Source organism: Bombina bombina, chromosome 1 (assembly GCF_027579735.1).
Source record: "Bombina bombina isolate aBomBom1 chromosome 1, aBomBom1.pri, whole genome shotgun sequence".
Lineage (NCBI taxonomy): Eukaryota > Metazoa > Chordata > Amphibia > Anura > Bombinatoridae > Bombina > Bombina bombina.
Window position 1 is genome coordinate 1,370,829,484 of NC_069499.1, and position 16,665 is coordinate 1,370,846,148.

Consider the following 16,665-nt stretch of genomic DNA (forward strand, 5'->3'; position numbering starts at 1 on the left):
GAACTGGCATAATTACTCCAGCCAACTCTAGATCTGAAACACATTTCAGAAATGCTTGAGCCTTCGCTGGATTTACTGGGACACGGGAAAGAAAAAATCTCTTTGCAGGAGGCCTTATCTTGAAGCCAATTCTGTACCCTTCTGAAACAATGTTTTGAATCCAAAGATTGTGAATTGAATTGATCCAAATTTCTTTGAAAAATCATAATCTGCCCCCTACCAGCTGGGCTGGAATGAGAGCCGCACCTTCATGTGGACTTGGGAGTTGGCTTTGGTTTTCTAAAAGGCTTGGATTTATTCCAGACTGGAGATGGTTTCCAAACTGATACCGCTCCTGTGGGTGAAGGATCAGGCTTTTGTTCCTTATTGTGACGAAAGGAACAAAAACGATTATTAGATCTAAATTTACCTTTAGATTTTTTATCCTGTGGCAAAAAAGTTCCTTTCCCTCCAGTAACAGTTGAGATAATAGAATCCAACTGAGAACCAAATAAGTTGACTTAGAAGACATATCAGCATTCCAAGTTTTAAGCCATAAAGCTCTTCTAGCTAAAATAGCTAGAGACATATACCTGACATCAACCCTAATGATATCAAAGATAGCATCACAAATAAAATTATTAGCATGTTGAAGAAGATTAACAATGCTATGAGAATTATGATCTGTTACTTGTTGCGCTAAAGCTTCTAACCAAAACGTTGAAGCTGCAGCAACATCCGCTAAAGATATAGCAGGTCTAAGAAGATTACCTGAACATAAGTAAGCTTTTCTTAGAAAGGATTCAATCTTCCTATCTAAAGGATCCTTAAAGGAAGTACTATCTGCCGTAGGAATAGTAGTACGTTTAGCAAGAGTAGAGACAGCCCCATCAACTTTAGGGATTTTGTCCCAAAATTCTAATCTGTCAGATGGCACAGGATATAATTGCTTAAAACGTTTAGAAGGAGTAAATGAATTACCCAAATTATTCCATTCCCTGGAGATTACTTCAGAAATAGCATCAGGGACAGGAAAAACTTCTGGAATAACTACAGGAGATTTAAAAACCTTATTTAAACGTTTAGATTTAGTATCAAGAGGACCAGAATCCTCTATTTCTAATGCAATTAAGACTTAAAAAGAACGAATAAATTCCATTTTGAATAAATAAGAAGATTTATACCATTATCAGAATCAGAATGATGATGTTCATTTAAAAATTCATCTGAAAAATGAGAAGTTTTAAAAGACCTTTTACGTTTACTAGAAGGAGGAATAACAGACATAGCCTTCTTAATGGATTTAGAAACAAAATCTCTTATGTTAACAGGAACACTCTGAGTATTAGATGTTGATGGAACAGCAACAGGTAATGTAACATTACTAAAGGAAATATTATCTGCATTAACAAGTTTGTCATGACATTCATTACAAACAACAGCTGGAGGAATAGATACCACAAGTTTACAGCAGATATACTTAACTTTGGTAGATCCAGCACCAGGCAGCGTTTTTCCAGAAGTATCTTCTGACTCAGTGTCAATCTGGGACATCTTGCAATATGTAATAGAAAAAACAACATATAAAGCAAAATTGATCAAATTCCTTAAATGACAGTTTCAGGAATGGGAAAAAATGCCAGTGAACAAGCTTCTAGCAACCAGAAGCAATAAATAATGAGACTTAAATAATGTGGAGACAATAGTGACGCCCATATTTTTTAGCGCCAAAAAAGACGCCCACATTATTTGGCGCCTAAATGCTTTTGGCGCCAAAAATGACGCCATATCCGGAACGCCGACACTTTTGGAGCAAAAAAACGTCAAAAAATGACGCAACTTCCGGCGACACGTATGACGCCGGAAACAGAAAAAAAAATTTTGCACCAAAAAAGTCAGCGCCAAAAATGACGCAATAAAATGAAGCATTTTCAGCCCCCGCGAGCCTAACAGCCCACAGGGAAAAAAAGTCAAATTTTAAGGTAAGAAAAAAATTGATTTATTCATATGCATTATCCCAAATATGAAACTGACTGTCTGAAATAAGGAACGTTGAACATCCTGAGTCAAGGCAAATAAATGTTTGAATACATATATTTAGAACTTTATATAAAATTGCCCAACCATAGCTTAGAGTGTCACAGAAAATAAGACTTACTTACCCCAGGACACTCATCTACATGTAGTAGAAAGCCAAACCAGTACTGAAACGAGAATCAGTAGAGGTAATGGTATATATAAGAGTATATCGTCGATCTGAAAAGGGAGGTAAAAGATGAATCTCTACGACCGATAACAGAGAACCTATGAAATAGACCCCGCAGAAGGAGATCATTGAATTCAAATAGGCAATACTCTCCTCACATCCCTCTGACATTCACTGCACGCTGAGAGGAAAACCGGGCTCCAACCTGCTGCGGAGCGCATATCAACGTAGAATCTAGCACAAACTTACTTCACCACCTCCATAGGAGGCAAAGTTTGTAAAAACTGATTTGTGGGTGTGGTGAGGGGTGTATTTATAGGCATTTTGAGGTTTGAGAAACTTTGCCCCTCCTGGTAGGAATGTATATCCCATACGTCACTAGCTCATGGACTCTTGCTAATTACATGAAAGAAATAAATCTAAATAAAAATAACTATCAATAACTAAAATATTCCTATTTAAAACTAAATGGTTACCTATAAAATAAACCCTAAGATAGCTACAATATAACTAATAGTTATATTGTATCTATCTTAGGGTTTATTTTTATTTTACAGGCAAGTTTGTATTTATTTTAACTAGGTAGAATAGTTACTAAATAGTTATTAACTATTTAATAACTACCTAGTTAAAATAAATACAAAAGTACCTGTAAAATAAAACCTAACCTAAGTTACAATTACACCTACCACTACACTATAATTAAATGAATTTCCTAAATTAAATACAATTAAATACAATTAAATAAAATGATCTAAAGTACAAAAACAAACAGACACTAAATTACACTAAATTACAGAAAATAATAAACAAATTACAAGAATTTTAAACTAATTACACCTAATCTAATCCCACTAACAAAATAAAAAAGCCCCCCAAAATAAAAAAAGCCCTACCCTACACTAAACTACAAATAGCCCTTAAAAGGGCCTTTTGCGGGGCATTGCCCTAAAGTAATCAGCTATTTTACTTTTAAAAAAAATTACAAATGCTCCCCCAATGTTAAAAGCCACTACCCACACAACCAACCCTACTCTAAAACCCACCCAATACCCCCTTAAAAATACCTAACACTAACCCCTTGAAGATCACCTTACCGGGAGAAGTCTTCACCCAACCGGGCCGAAGTCCTCAACGAATCCGGCAGAAGTGGTCCTGCAGACGGGTAGAAGTCTTCATCCAGATGGCATCTTCTATCTTCATCCATCCGGCGCGGAGCGGCTCCATCTTCAAGACATAGGACGTGGAGCGTCCTCTTCTTTCCATGGCGACTGAAGAATGAAGGTTCCTTTAAGTGACGTCATCCAAGATGGCGTCCCTTCAATTCCGATTGGCTGATAGAATTCTATCAGCCAATTGGAATTAAGGTAGAAAAAATCCTATTGGCTGATGCAATCAGCCAATAGGATTGAAGTTCAATCCTATTGGCTAATTGGATCAGCCAATAGGATTTTTTCTACCTTAATTCCAATCAGAATTGAAGGGACGCCATCTTGGATGACGTCATTTAAAGGAACCTTCATTCAGCAAGAAGCCGTCGGATGAAGAGGATGCTCCAAGTCGAATGTTTTGAAGATGGAGCTGCTCTGCGCTGGATGGATGAAGATAGAAGATGCCGTCTGGATGAAGACTTCTGCCCGTCTGGAGGACCACTTCTGCCGGATTCGTTGAGGACTTCGTCCCGGTTTGGTGAAGACTTCTCCGGGTAAGGTGATCTTCAAGGCGTTAGTGTTAGGTTTTTTTAAGGGGGTATTGGGTGGGTTTTAGAGTAGGGTTGGTTGTGTGGGTGGTGGGTTTTAATGTAGGGGGGGGGAATTTGTAATTTTTTTTTAAGGTAAAAGAGCTGATTACTTTGGGGCAATGTCCCGCAAAAGGCCCTTTTAAGGGCTATTTGTAATTTAGTGTAGGATAGGGCTTTTTTTATTGGGGGGGGGGGGTTATTTTTTGTTAGTGGGATAAGATTAGGTGTAATTAGTTTAAAATTCTTGTAATTTGTTTATTATTTTCTGTAATTTAGTCTGTTTTTTTTTTGTACTTTAGATCATTTTATTTAATTGTATTTAATTTAGGGAATTAATTTAATTATAGTGTAGTGTTAGGTGTAATTGTAACTTAGGTTAGGTTTTATTTTACAGGTACTTTTCTATTTATTTTAACTAGGTAGTTTATTAAATAGTTAATAACTATTTAGTAACTAATGTACCTAGTTAAAATAAATACAAACTTGCCTGTAAAATAAAAATAAACCCTAAACTAGCTACAATGTAACTATTAGTTATATTGTAGCTATCTTAGGGTTTATTTATAGGTAAGTATTTAATTTTAAATATGAATTATTTAGTTAAAGGGACATGAAACCCACATTTTTTTTCATGATTTAGAAAGAGAATGCAATTTTAAACATCTTTCTAATTTACTTCTATTATCTAATTTGTTTTATTCTCTTGATATTCTTTGCTGGAAAGCATATCTAGATATGCTCAGTAGCTGCTGATTGGTTGCTGCATATAGAAGCCTTGTGTGATTGGCTAACCATGTGCATTGATTTTTCTTCATCTAGGGATATCTAAAAAATTAAGCAAAATAAATAATAGAAGTAAATTGTAATTTTTAAATTTCTATTCTCTATCTGAATCATGAAAGAAAGATTTTGGGTTTAGTGGCCCTCTAATGATAGTTATTTTATTTAGATTTATTTAAATTAGATTTAAGTTAGGGGGGTTAGGGTTAGACTTAGATTTAGGGGTTAATAGCTTTAGTATAGTGGCGGCTGCAGATTAGGGGTTAATAAATGTAGGTAGGTGTCAGCGATGTTAGGGACGGCAGATTAGGGGTTTATAATATTTAACTAGTGTTTGCGAGGCGGGAGTGCGGCGGTTTAGGTGTTAAAATATTTATTATAGTGGCGGCAATGTCCGGTTTGGCAGATTAGGGGTTAAAAATTTAATTTTAGTGTTTATCATGTGGGAGGGCCTCGGTTTAGAGGTTAATAGGTAGTTTATGGGTGTTAGTGTACTTTTTAGCACTATAGTTAAGAGTTTTATGCTACGGCATTGTAGTGTAAAACTCTTAACTACTGACTTTAAGAGTGAGTCTACCACTCACTTTTTGGAAGACTTGTAATACCGGCACTATGCAAGTCCCATTGAAAAAATAAGATACGCAATTGACGTAAGTGGATTTGCGGTATTTCCGAGTCTGGCCAAAAAAGTGAGCGGTGAGCCTGTACCTTCAAGACTAGACTACCAGCGGGCTTTAAAAAGCAGCGTTGGGACCGGCCAACGATGCTTTTTAAGCCTAACGCACAACTCGTAATCTAGCGGATACTCTTCCTAAACACCGACAAAACTGTCACAATGATCTTTGGAATGGGACCTAAATTACATAAATTACAAAATTCACATCTACGCATCAAAACAAAATCCAATTGCAAGCTGACCACAGTCCACTCTTTCAAATACTTAGGTATGTTGTTAGACCCCAATCTATCTTTTGGCCTCTACATAGAAAAACTTGCATCTAAACTTTATCCAAAACTAGGTGCCCTGTACAGAAACAAATCCTGCCTAAGCCCTACAGTAAAGGAAAAGATTGTACAGCAAATGCTGATGCCAATCATGGATTATGGTGATGTAGTATATGCACCTCCACCGCAAACTCACCTTAATAAACGTAATACATTGTATAACTCGTTCTGTCGCTTTGTACTACAATGTAACTACAGGACCCACCATTGTGACATGCTAAAAGAACTAAACTGGCTGTCGCTGGAATCCAGGCGCACCCTCCATCTTTCCTGCCTTGTGTTTAAGAGCTTTTCTGGGAAGCTCCCACCCTACCTGAGCAGAATGCTCTCCCCGGCTATTCCCACCTCCTATAACCTCCGATCCAGGCAGTACCAGCACATTATTTAGCTTGCCTCAATACAAAAAGAAAGCAGCTCGATCCTCCTTAACCTACAGAGCACCACAATTATGGAACGACCTCCCGCAGACTTTCAAACCTTCGCCAAGCCTAATATCCTTTAAGAGATCCCTCTCTACATATCTCAAAACAGTATAGTATATACAGTATATATATATATATATATATACATACATTATATTTATATATATATATATATATATATATATATATATATATATATATATATACACACACAAACACACATACAGGTATCATATATATATATATATATATATATATATATATATATATATATATATATATATATATATATATAAAAAGATAGATAGATAGATAGATAGATAGATAGATAGATAGATATTCTCACAAACACCATAAAAATGGAATCTTCTGGTGCATACATTTTTGACATGGTTTATACTTTTTTAAACCAATTTTAAACAAATTTGTGAAGCTCTACATCAGCATTCACTTTTGCAGCATCCTTGGTTTTTACAGAGCCAGGGGCGGAACTACCATTGGTGAAGCAGGTGCAGTTGCACCAGGGCCCGAGAGCTGGAGGGGGCCCATAACAGCCGGTCTATGGAGAGTTGTGTGCAGAATGTTTACAATCCTAATGCAGGGAAGTCTTTTATTAGTGCAGGTTGTAGGTCCATATGTCTATCAATCTGTCTATCTATCTATCTATCTATCTATCTATCTATCTATCTATCTATCTATCCATCCTATAAATCATTACACAGAGCAGAATGTATATTAATACTTTTGCTTTCTACTGAGTTACCTTTGGGGGGCCTAGGGTGACCATATTGCCGCTTTAAAAAGGGACACATATGAAAAATACATATGCCAGGGTTCTTATACAAAACATTTCTTTAAACAGCCCTGAAAACAGCCCTGACATATGTATTTTTCATATGTGTACCTTTTTAAAGTGGCAAAATGGTTATCCTAGGGGGGCCCCAAACAAATCTTGCACCAGGGTCCTCTGTTGAGTAGGTCCGCTGTTAGCAGGCATTGTGCACAGAATCAAGAGTAGGTACAGCGGTGCCCCATGGGTGCCGTGACAGATTCTCACTGCATATACAGTTTATACATGTAGATAATAAATAATAACTTGCTAATTACAATAGCTTTATTATGTGTAATATGTGAGTCATTTCAACTAACTCAAATAAAATAAGCAAATTCAAACAGTCAGAGAAATGCTATTTAAACAATAAGTCTGCTGCAACAGGGTCCTTTAGGCAAAACATAACCTTAGGCTGACCATATTGCCGCTTTAAGAAGGGACACCTATGAAAAATACATATGTCAGGGTTCTTATACAAAACATTTCTTTAAACAGCCCTGAAAACAGCCCTGACATATGTATTTTTCATATGTGTCCCTTTTTAAAGCGGCAATATGGTCAACCTATAACTAGTACATATCTGAGCCATATACATTGTTTTATCACTGCATGGCAAAACAATGAAACATTCAAAATATTATTAGTCAAAGATATGACTTGATTTATGGTGTTTCTATATGAAAATTCAGAGTAAAAGAGCTAATAAAATAACCGTAATGTTTTTTTAAAAAATCTACAAAAACACTGGTTCTATGTAAATGTCATTCTATGTAAATTGTCCATTATCAGCTTGAAAAATTATCTTTCCATATTTTCCTTCCCTAGTCTAATCAGAGCTATTAAATATTTGTTTCATTTCATCCATGCAGTTCAGCAAACTAGCGTTCCTCTTGCTCACATTTTACTGAACAGTTGACAAAATTCTCATATAACGTTTATGCAAATATATTCAAAGCTGTTTCAGTCTAGAAGCTCAACATAATATGATAAATTTGTCTGAATTTTATGAAAATGTCAACGGTTGAGCACTTGTACATAAGTTGGTCATCACAAATTTATAATCATTTCTGTATTTTATTAACAAGAACTTAAAAAAAAATAACTTGATCATTGTACAATGGTAAATATTTAAAATATAATTTGTAACATATTAATCTGAAAGGGTTTTAAAGGGATATACTATTACTACTACTAACAATAATTATAATACATGGCGTAAATCAAGGGGTCTAAATTGAGACCGGTGCTGGGGCCTCATCTGTCTATGCAATCACTAGTGACTGCACCCCACCTATATCATGCCTGGCCCCTTTGTGTCCTCACTTCTAAAAAGGCCTCGCAGTTTAAAGAAAGTGAGAGGATTTTCTTTTACAATATGGTGACAGGGTTTACAATATGGCAGTCACAGTGTTACTGTACAGAGTACACAGTACTGTAGGCATGAAATTAAAAGATAAGCAAATTTGTCACATTCAGGCTAATTCAAGACAAAAGTTTCCACACAGCTTACTGGCTAACTCCATTTGTAAGCAAAGGGGCATAAAACAGAAGGCCTCAGAACAAACAGAAACAAAAATTGTTTAATGATACAGTTACAAATAACTGAGGAATAAATATGTGCAAATTCACACATTTTTTAATATATATATTGTAATTTTTGTTTTAATAAATCTGGTTAAAAAAATGCAAACTTTTATGTGGTTTAAAAGCAAAGATGCTTGAAAAAAAATAATAATAATTTTGAAGTAAAAATACAAGCATTTGCTTGATTTTTGCGTATTAGAGTGCAATATGTACCCATTCACTTCAGTTAGATGATGTGTAATCTATTGAAGTGTATTGACACGGTAAGTGAATAAAAATGGAAATATGCTGTTTATATTTTAAATAAGGTGTATATCAGAAGGGGCCTGATTTAGGGCTAGATTATGAGTGATGCGGTAACTGTAGCGAGCGATATGGAGTATTTTGCTGCTCTTTGCGTACTACAAATTACGTATTATGAGTTGAACGTAAACGTTTGCATGAGCGCAAATGTTTATATACAACACACAGAGAAAGTCCAGCACTCACACAAGCTCACAGCTTGGCTGGTTTAGGGACTCAGGTTTTAGAAGGGACCTTGACGTAGTACCTGGGCTTGTCCTATTTGGCCAGATGCGGTAACTAAACTTCTATTTTTTCTTTTAATCTTAGCTGTGAGCTTGTAAGTGAGTGCTGGACTTTCTCTGTGTGTTGTATTAATTTGTTTTGTAATTTTCCCTATGGGCCTTGCACCCAGACCTGTCTGGAGTTAACTGCCTGTGACTCTGTATATGTACTGTACATTATTCACATTCTAATGTTCTTCACTTACAGAATAATGTCCTTTTTATTGTATACATATGTCTATATATTATATTTCTATGTACACCTATACCTATATATCTATTCCTATAGGTGTTTTTTGCTCTCTCCATTGACTTCATTGGGGAGAAGAAGTTAACACGGTCTTGATAATTTGTTAGCATTCATCGGGTTTCGCACAAGCGCAAACTTTATGCTTTCAACTTGTAATACAAAAAAACCCAGCGTGCACAAAAAGCCTTCATCTAGCATAGTCTACGCTTTAGAGGGAGTGCTAAATTGTACTCCACTCGTAATCTAGCCCTTAAATGGTTAATTGTATAACCTCAGGCTCAGAATCCCATCTTGTGTAAAACCCAGAGGGTTGCCCCCTCTATATTCACCTCCATAACCATTATTCTGAATACTGTTTTTACTAGAGTGTTGCATTAAAGTCTAGTAAGCATCCAGTAATACAAGAATGGTATAATGGCAGCCAATGGTAAATATCTCTGGTATTGCATACATTATAGCTTTAGGATTTTACAAAAGCACAATAAAAACAAAAGAAAATATAATGCTACTGCAATAATACCAGTCAAATACACAATGCTCATGCAAGTGTAGAAAATGAGATGTGAAAGACAGAGGAAATCAGAGGGCGAAAAGGATCTAGAGAGAATTTGTAAGCTGTCATTCTGATCGCTCCCCAAATGAGGCAGCGTTCAAAACACAACATGTACGCGGAGAAACCGCCTCGCAGCAAGTAACAATAAGTGCTGTGAACAATAGGAAGCCTGTGACAGATTACCAACCATACAAAGCATATGAGGGGTCTGATATCCAAAACCTCTCCGGTATGGAGAGAAATCTCACAAATCTTTTTTTAGACCTTGTATTGTAATGTAGGAGTCTCTGTTTCATATAAAGGACACTACACCACAGCATCATAAACATGAAGATAACATTTGGGTTTCTAAATGTTTTTAAGGTCCTCGGCGAGACTTGTGCTGACTCAATTTGAGTGACCATAAAGTTATACATTGCAGATAAAGCAGGGTATGAAAAACCATAGGCTGTAAAGAGCCTTGGCTCCCAATTATTTGGATTATATATTACCAAAGCTCTTAATCAAATTGTGACATAGTATTTAAGTTCTGTTCTCCAGAACAGACTCTGGTTAATTAAAATATTATGAAATGAGAAATCAGATTGTGCAAATCTCTTCCTTTTGATCACCCAGACTCAGAAATCCAAAGCAAGTTTATCTTCATCACCTCTAACATCTGTTTGTCTGTTTTTTACACATTTAAAGCACTAGAGTGTTATTGAAATATTTAATCCAACACATCTGATTCTAGTTTCTATATTAAAACTGCTATATAAATAAACTTTCCAAATTCCAACTTCAATTATTATTTTTTTTTTAAATTATTTTGGTATCATCTGATGAAGGAGCAGCAATGTACTGCTGGGGCTAGCTGAACATTGGGGCCAATGACAAGTGGCATATATGTGTACCCACCAATCAGCAGTTATCTGCCACCTAACAAAGCAAATTAGGTAATATACGTAAATTGGAAAGTTGCATGCTTAAAGGGATATGAAACCACCCAAAAATTTATTTCATGATTCAGATAGAGAATACAATTTTAAACAACTTTCCAATGTACTTCTATTATTTAATTTGCTTCCTTCTCTTGTTATCCTTTGCTGAAGGGTTTATCTAGGCAAGCTCAGGAGCAGCAGAGAACCTAGATTCTAGCTGTTGATTGGTGGATGCATATTTATACTAATTATCATTGGCTCACCCATGTGTTCAGTTAGATTAGTTCACTGCTGCTCCTTCAACAAATGATACCAAGAGAATGAAACAAATTAGATAATAGAAGTAAATTAGAAAGTTGTTTAAAATTGTATTCTCTGAATCCTGAAAGAAAAAAATGGGGTTTCATTTCCCTTTAAAGGGACAGTAAAGTCAAAATGAAGCTTTCATGATTCAGATAGAGCAGTTTTATATAATTGTATAACATTGTATAATATTGTATAACAAAGCTACAAATAAGGTTGCAAAACATTGCTTCCATAGAGTACTTAAGACACGTGCACACTTCTGAGCTTACCTAGTTTTACTCTTGAATAAAAGATTCCAAGAGAACAAAGAAAATTTGATAACAGAAGTACATTGGAAAGTTGTTTAAAATTCCTGCTCCATCTGAATCATGAAAGTTTAATTTTGACTTTACTGTTCCTTTAATCTGAATCATGAAAGTTGAATCCTTTGCTGTCCCTTTAAATATGCAAAAGGGATTTATAAGTCTAACTTTTTAAAATATAATGACATCTTAATAATAATTTAAATGTTTGCATTTTCTGAAACTTTAGATTTATTTTTTAGTTAATAAACACACAACAAATTTATAATCTGCCTTTAAAGGTAATGCATTTGTAAGTTGTCATAAGAGCCACGGTTGGAAAAGTACAGATCTAGAGCAACTACAACCTGAATTATAAACAAAACACAAATAAATCGCTTTGCTATTAGAAGGAGTTGCATAAAATGTCATCTTAGCTGCAGGAGAGTGACTAAAGCTTCTAAGGACAACAAAAATGTTTATCTGTACCAAAAAAATATTTTCTTTTAAGCAGGGTTCCAAATTCTCAACCAACAAACAGGACTAAAATCTCTAAGTCATGTTTTTTATATTGGTGGGGTTTCTGCAGACCTGTCTCTAGTATATGTCTAAATGAATTTAAAGGGATATGAAACCCATGTTTTTTCATGATTCAGACATAGCAATTCATTTTAAATACATTTCCAATGTATTTCTACTTTCTAATTTGTTTTGTTCTCTTTGTATCCTTTGTTGAAAAGTATAGCTAGGTAAGCTCAGAAGCTGCTGATTGGTTGCTGCACTTACATGCCTCTTTTGATTTCAGTTAGCTCCCAATAGTGTATTACTGCTCCTTCAACAAAGGATGCCACGAGAAAGAAGCAAATTAGCTAATAGAAGTAAAATGGAAAGCTGCTTAAAATTGTATGATCTAGCTGAATCATGAATGAAAAATTTGGGGTTTTATGTCCCTTTAAGACTACATTCCATTTGCTAGAACAGACATATTTGCTTTTACAATACATCTTTCAATGCAGCTAAGTAGACTTTTGGCATCTCCTGCTGATGAGCTTTGCTTGTTTACATCATATAAATAGGTTGCATTACACAGAACTGACAAAAAAAATAATTATCTTTTTCATACATTTTATTTAAAGGGTCATTGTACTATAAATCTTCCATTCAATGTGTTCCCAATGATCCATTTTATCTGTTGGACTTTATTACATTGTTTAACAGTTTAGAAATAGCTTTATATTTATTTTGTCATTTGAAATAGCTTCCTTTGCTTGTTAAAAAAATTGCATTTGGCTACAGAATATATGTATACAAAAGACATAAGTAGACTAAAAACCAACCTCCTAATTGGTCGTGACAGAGAGCCAAACACATTTTAAAGATTATTCCTGCAGAATCTTTGAATGCAATGATTTCGTATCACTGCCCCTTTAAGCTTGCAAAGTTATAAAGCATTTACAACTAAAAAAAAATTGTATACTTTCCTTTGTATTTTTTTATGGTGCAAATATATATCTATATATATAAAAAAAATAATGCTACATTTAAAACATTTAGGGCTAGAATATGAGTGGAGTGCAAATTTGCGCTCCTGCAAGTGCTTTATCTCCGCTCAACTATTTTACAATTGCGTGCCCAGTTGAGTACGTATTACAGGTTGCAAGTAAAAATGTTGCGCTCTTGTGGTCGCATCTTTGTGCAGAAAAAAAGACTTTGCGAAGTTGCCAATGCAGGATCTTATTCCCCCATAGGGATACATTTATTATTGTGCGGACGGACATGATACGATGTAGCAAATCATGTCCGCCGCACATCGATAAATGCTTACAGCCGCTAGCAGGGGGTGTCAAGCAACCCGATCGTATTCGATTGGGCTGATTGCTGTCCGCCACCTCACAGGTGGCGGACGAGTTAAGGAGCAACAGTCTTAGGACCGCTGTTTCTTAACTTTCGCTTCAGGCGGAACTGAAGCAGAGTGGGTCGGAAGCAGAATCCGCTGCTTCATAAATAGACCCAATAGACTGTAATGAGCCTCGTTTTGAACAAAAAAAACAGCCACCAGCTTGCGCAAACACGAGTGCGGGATTGCAAAGAGATACAGTATATGTATGTATTTGTATATACATACAGTCATGGAAAAGAAAGAACACCCTCTTTGAATTCTATGGTTTTACGTATCAGTACATAATAACATCATCTGGTCCTTAGCAGGTCTTAAAATTAGGTAAATACAACTTTAGATGAACAGCAACACATGACATATTACACTGTGTCAAAATAGAGAAGCCATGTGTGAAAAACTAAGTACACCTTATGATTCAATAGCTTGCAGAACCACCTTTAGCAGCAATATCTTGAAGTAATAATTTTCTGTATGAATTTATCAGTTTCTCACATCGTTGTGGAGGAATTTTGGCCCACTCTTCTTTACTACGTTGCTTCAGTACATTTAGGTTTGCGGGCATTCATTTATGCACAGCTCTTTTAAGGTCCCATCACAGCAATTCAATCCGGTTGAGGTCTGATATGCTGCTTTTGGTTTTGGTTTTCACCAAACGTGACGCTGTGCATTATGGCCAAACATCTCCACTTTGGTCTCGTCTGTCCAAAGGACATCTTTCAAGAAGTCTTGTGGTTTGTTCAGATGCAATTTTGCAAACCTAAGCCGTGCTGCCATATTCTTTTTAGACAGAAGAGGCTTTCTCCTGGCAACCCTTCCACACAAACCATACTTGTTCAGTCTTTTTCTAATTGTACTGTCATGAACTTTAACATTTAACATGCTAACTGAGGCCTGTAGAGTCTGAGATATAATTCTTGTTTTTTTTGCAATTTCTCTGAGCATTGCACCTTGGGGTGGATTTGCTGGGACGTCTACTCCTAGGATGATTTGCAACAGTCTTGAATGTTTTGCACTTGTTGTGAATAATCTTTCTCACTGTAGAATGATGGACTTTAAATTGTTTGGAAATGGCCTTATAACCCTTCCCAGATTGATGGGCAGCAACAATTGCTTCTCTAAGATCATTGCTGATGTCTTTCCTCCTTGGCCTTGAATTAACACAAACCTGAATGCTCCAGAGCAGCAAACTGCTAAAACTTGAGCTTATATGGTCACACTTGCTGATAATCAATCAATCAAGGGCATTTGATTAGCAGCACTCTTAATTCCTATGGAAGCAGTAAGGGTGTACAGGTATACCTCACTTTACAGCGATTCGCTAATACAGTGCTTTGTGGAGCTGAAGTTTAACCTCCAAGGATTTTGAAACAGTGCTGTAAATCATTGTGAGATTGCGAGAAAAGTGACTGTCACCATTTTGTTATGCTTAGTTCACTCTGTTAACAGCATTGCAGTGCAATTTGTGTCTTAGTGCTATAGTCTGGCAAATTTTACTACAGTAATTGTCACTATTTTACAGGTACAGTATTTATTGAATACTAATTGAATACTTGCTGTGCTAGTGTTAAACTAAACATAGCACTATTGCACCCCTAATATATGTTAGTTCAAACATGTTTTTAAGATTTTAAATACTGAAAAGAAAGCTAAAACTGCCTTGTTTCACTTTAAGGCGGTTTTCACTTTACAGCGGGGCTCCGGTCCCTAACCCGCTGTATGAGCGGGGTATACCTGTACTTAGTTTTTCACACATGGCTTCTGTATTTTGGCTTTATTTTTGTAGAATAAATCATGACACAGTGTAATATGTCATGTGTTGCTGTTCATCTGAGGTTCTATTTACCTAATTTTAAGACCTGCTAAGGACCAGATGATGTTATTATGTCCTGATACGTAAAACCATAGAATTCAAAGAGGGTGTACTTTATTTTTCCCATGACTGTATGTATAGAAATATATATATATATATATATTTATTTTTTTATACATACATATATTTATGCGTGTTCCTAGGGACCCCTATGTAAAAGCACTTGTGGCCAGTTTTTTTTAATAACACCTGACATCTCAAATCTTTGAGCCCTTATAACTTTATTGCAATTCTTTTTTTTTTTTTAAAAAATATTTTTTATCAGACAGTGTTATTATGAGTGTAACTGGACGTTTTAATAAAAAAATATTTATGTGTTTTGTGTCAGTTTTTTTACTTACATATCAGTTAAACAGAATTTTGAAAGCGCGTTAATTATTCTAGCAGAAATCTCGATTACGCTCACTCGTTCGCATTTACTTTCAACTTGCAATACAGGCGGAATTTAACTTTGCACAAACAGGCAGAAAAAACAGATATCATTCTTCTGCAAACAATTCGTCGCTAAAGGTAGCCACCAATAAGCAAGCACTATACAGGGTGCTGAACCTAAAATGAACCGGATCCTAAGCTTTACATTCCTGATATTCAAATAAACATAGCAAGAGGACAAAGAAAAACTTATAATAGGAGTAAAATAGAAAATTACTTAAAACTGCATGTTCTATCTGAATCATGAAAGAAAAAAATGGGTTTAGTCTCCCTTTAAATGTTTTTTTGATGTGTTTTGTGCAACTTTTTTGTCTCTCGTAACAGTTAACCAGAGCTCTGAAGTCAAGCTAACCCAATAAACGTAATTTGCAATTGCGATCACGCATTCGCATTTACTTTCAACTCATAATAGAATAGCCGCAAATAACTTGATATTGCTTGAGCACACCACTCGTAATCTGGCCCAAAATTGGAGTTGTTTAAAATTGTATGCTCAATCTGAATCATGAAAGTTTAAATTTGACATTACTGTCACTTTTAAATGAAGGTAAACTATTCCCTTTACATAAACAGATCCAGAATGTTAGTGTTTTTAGATAGAGTTTATTTCATCAGTTGTAATGAAAATGTGCTTCAACTCACTTTTTAATGTAGCGCTGAAATTTAAATACCCCATGCTCTGGCCACCCACTTAAAAGTAATTTATTTTGTGAGCTAACGGTTTGAACTGTTCTCCAATCGGCACTCTAGCCATACGGTACTCACACAATTTTGTTTATGGAGCTAGAGTGCCAATTGGAGAACACAAAAAAATTTTTTTGAAGTGGGCGGGGCATTTGAATTTTAGCACTACATTAATAAAGTATGTTAAAGCGTATATTGCTGACATTCAAGAGCTGTTTATACTAAGAGGAAAGTTTACCATTACTTTAAGGTACATGGACAAAAATATAGAGAAACCAATAAAGGATTTGTATATGTTCATGTTTTTTCTTTTAAATACATAGGAAATTCAAATGTGAGTTGACTAGATGTGCT

The 16,665-nt window shown here is 35.4% G+C and overlaps 1 protein-coding gene across 2 annotated transcripts in view; it reads right to left on the reverse strand.

Annotated features, from left to right (window-relative positions):
- The window catches only part of NPR1 (natriuretic peptide receptor 1), a 336,428-nt gene that overhangs the window by 147,354 nt on the left and 172,409 nt on the right, over nucleotides 1-16,665 (reverse strand). The window lies entirely within an intron of this gene.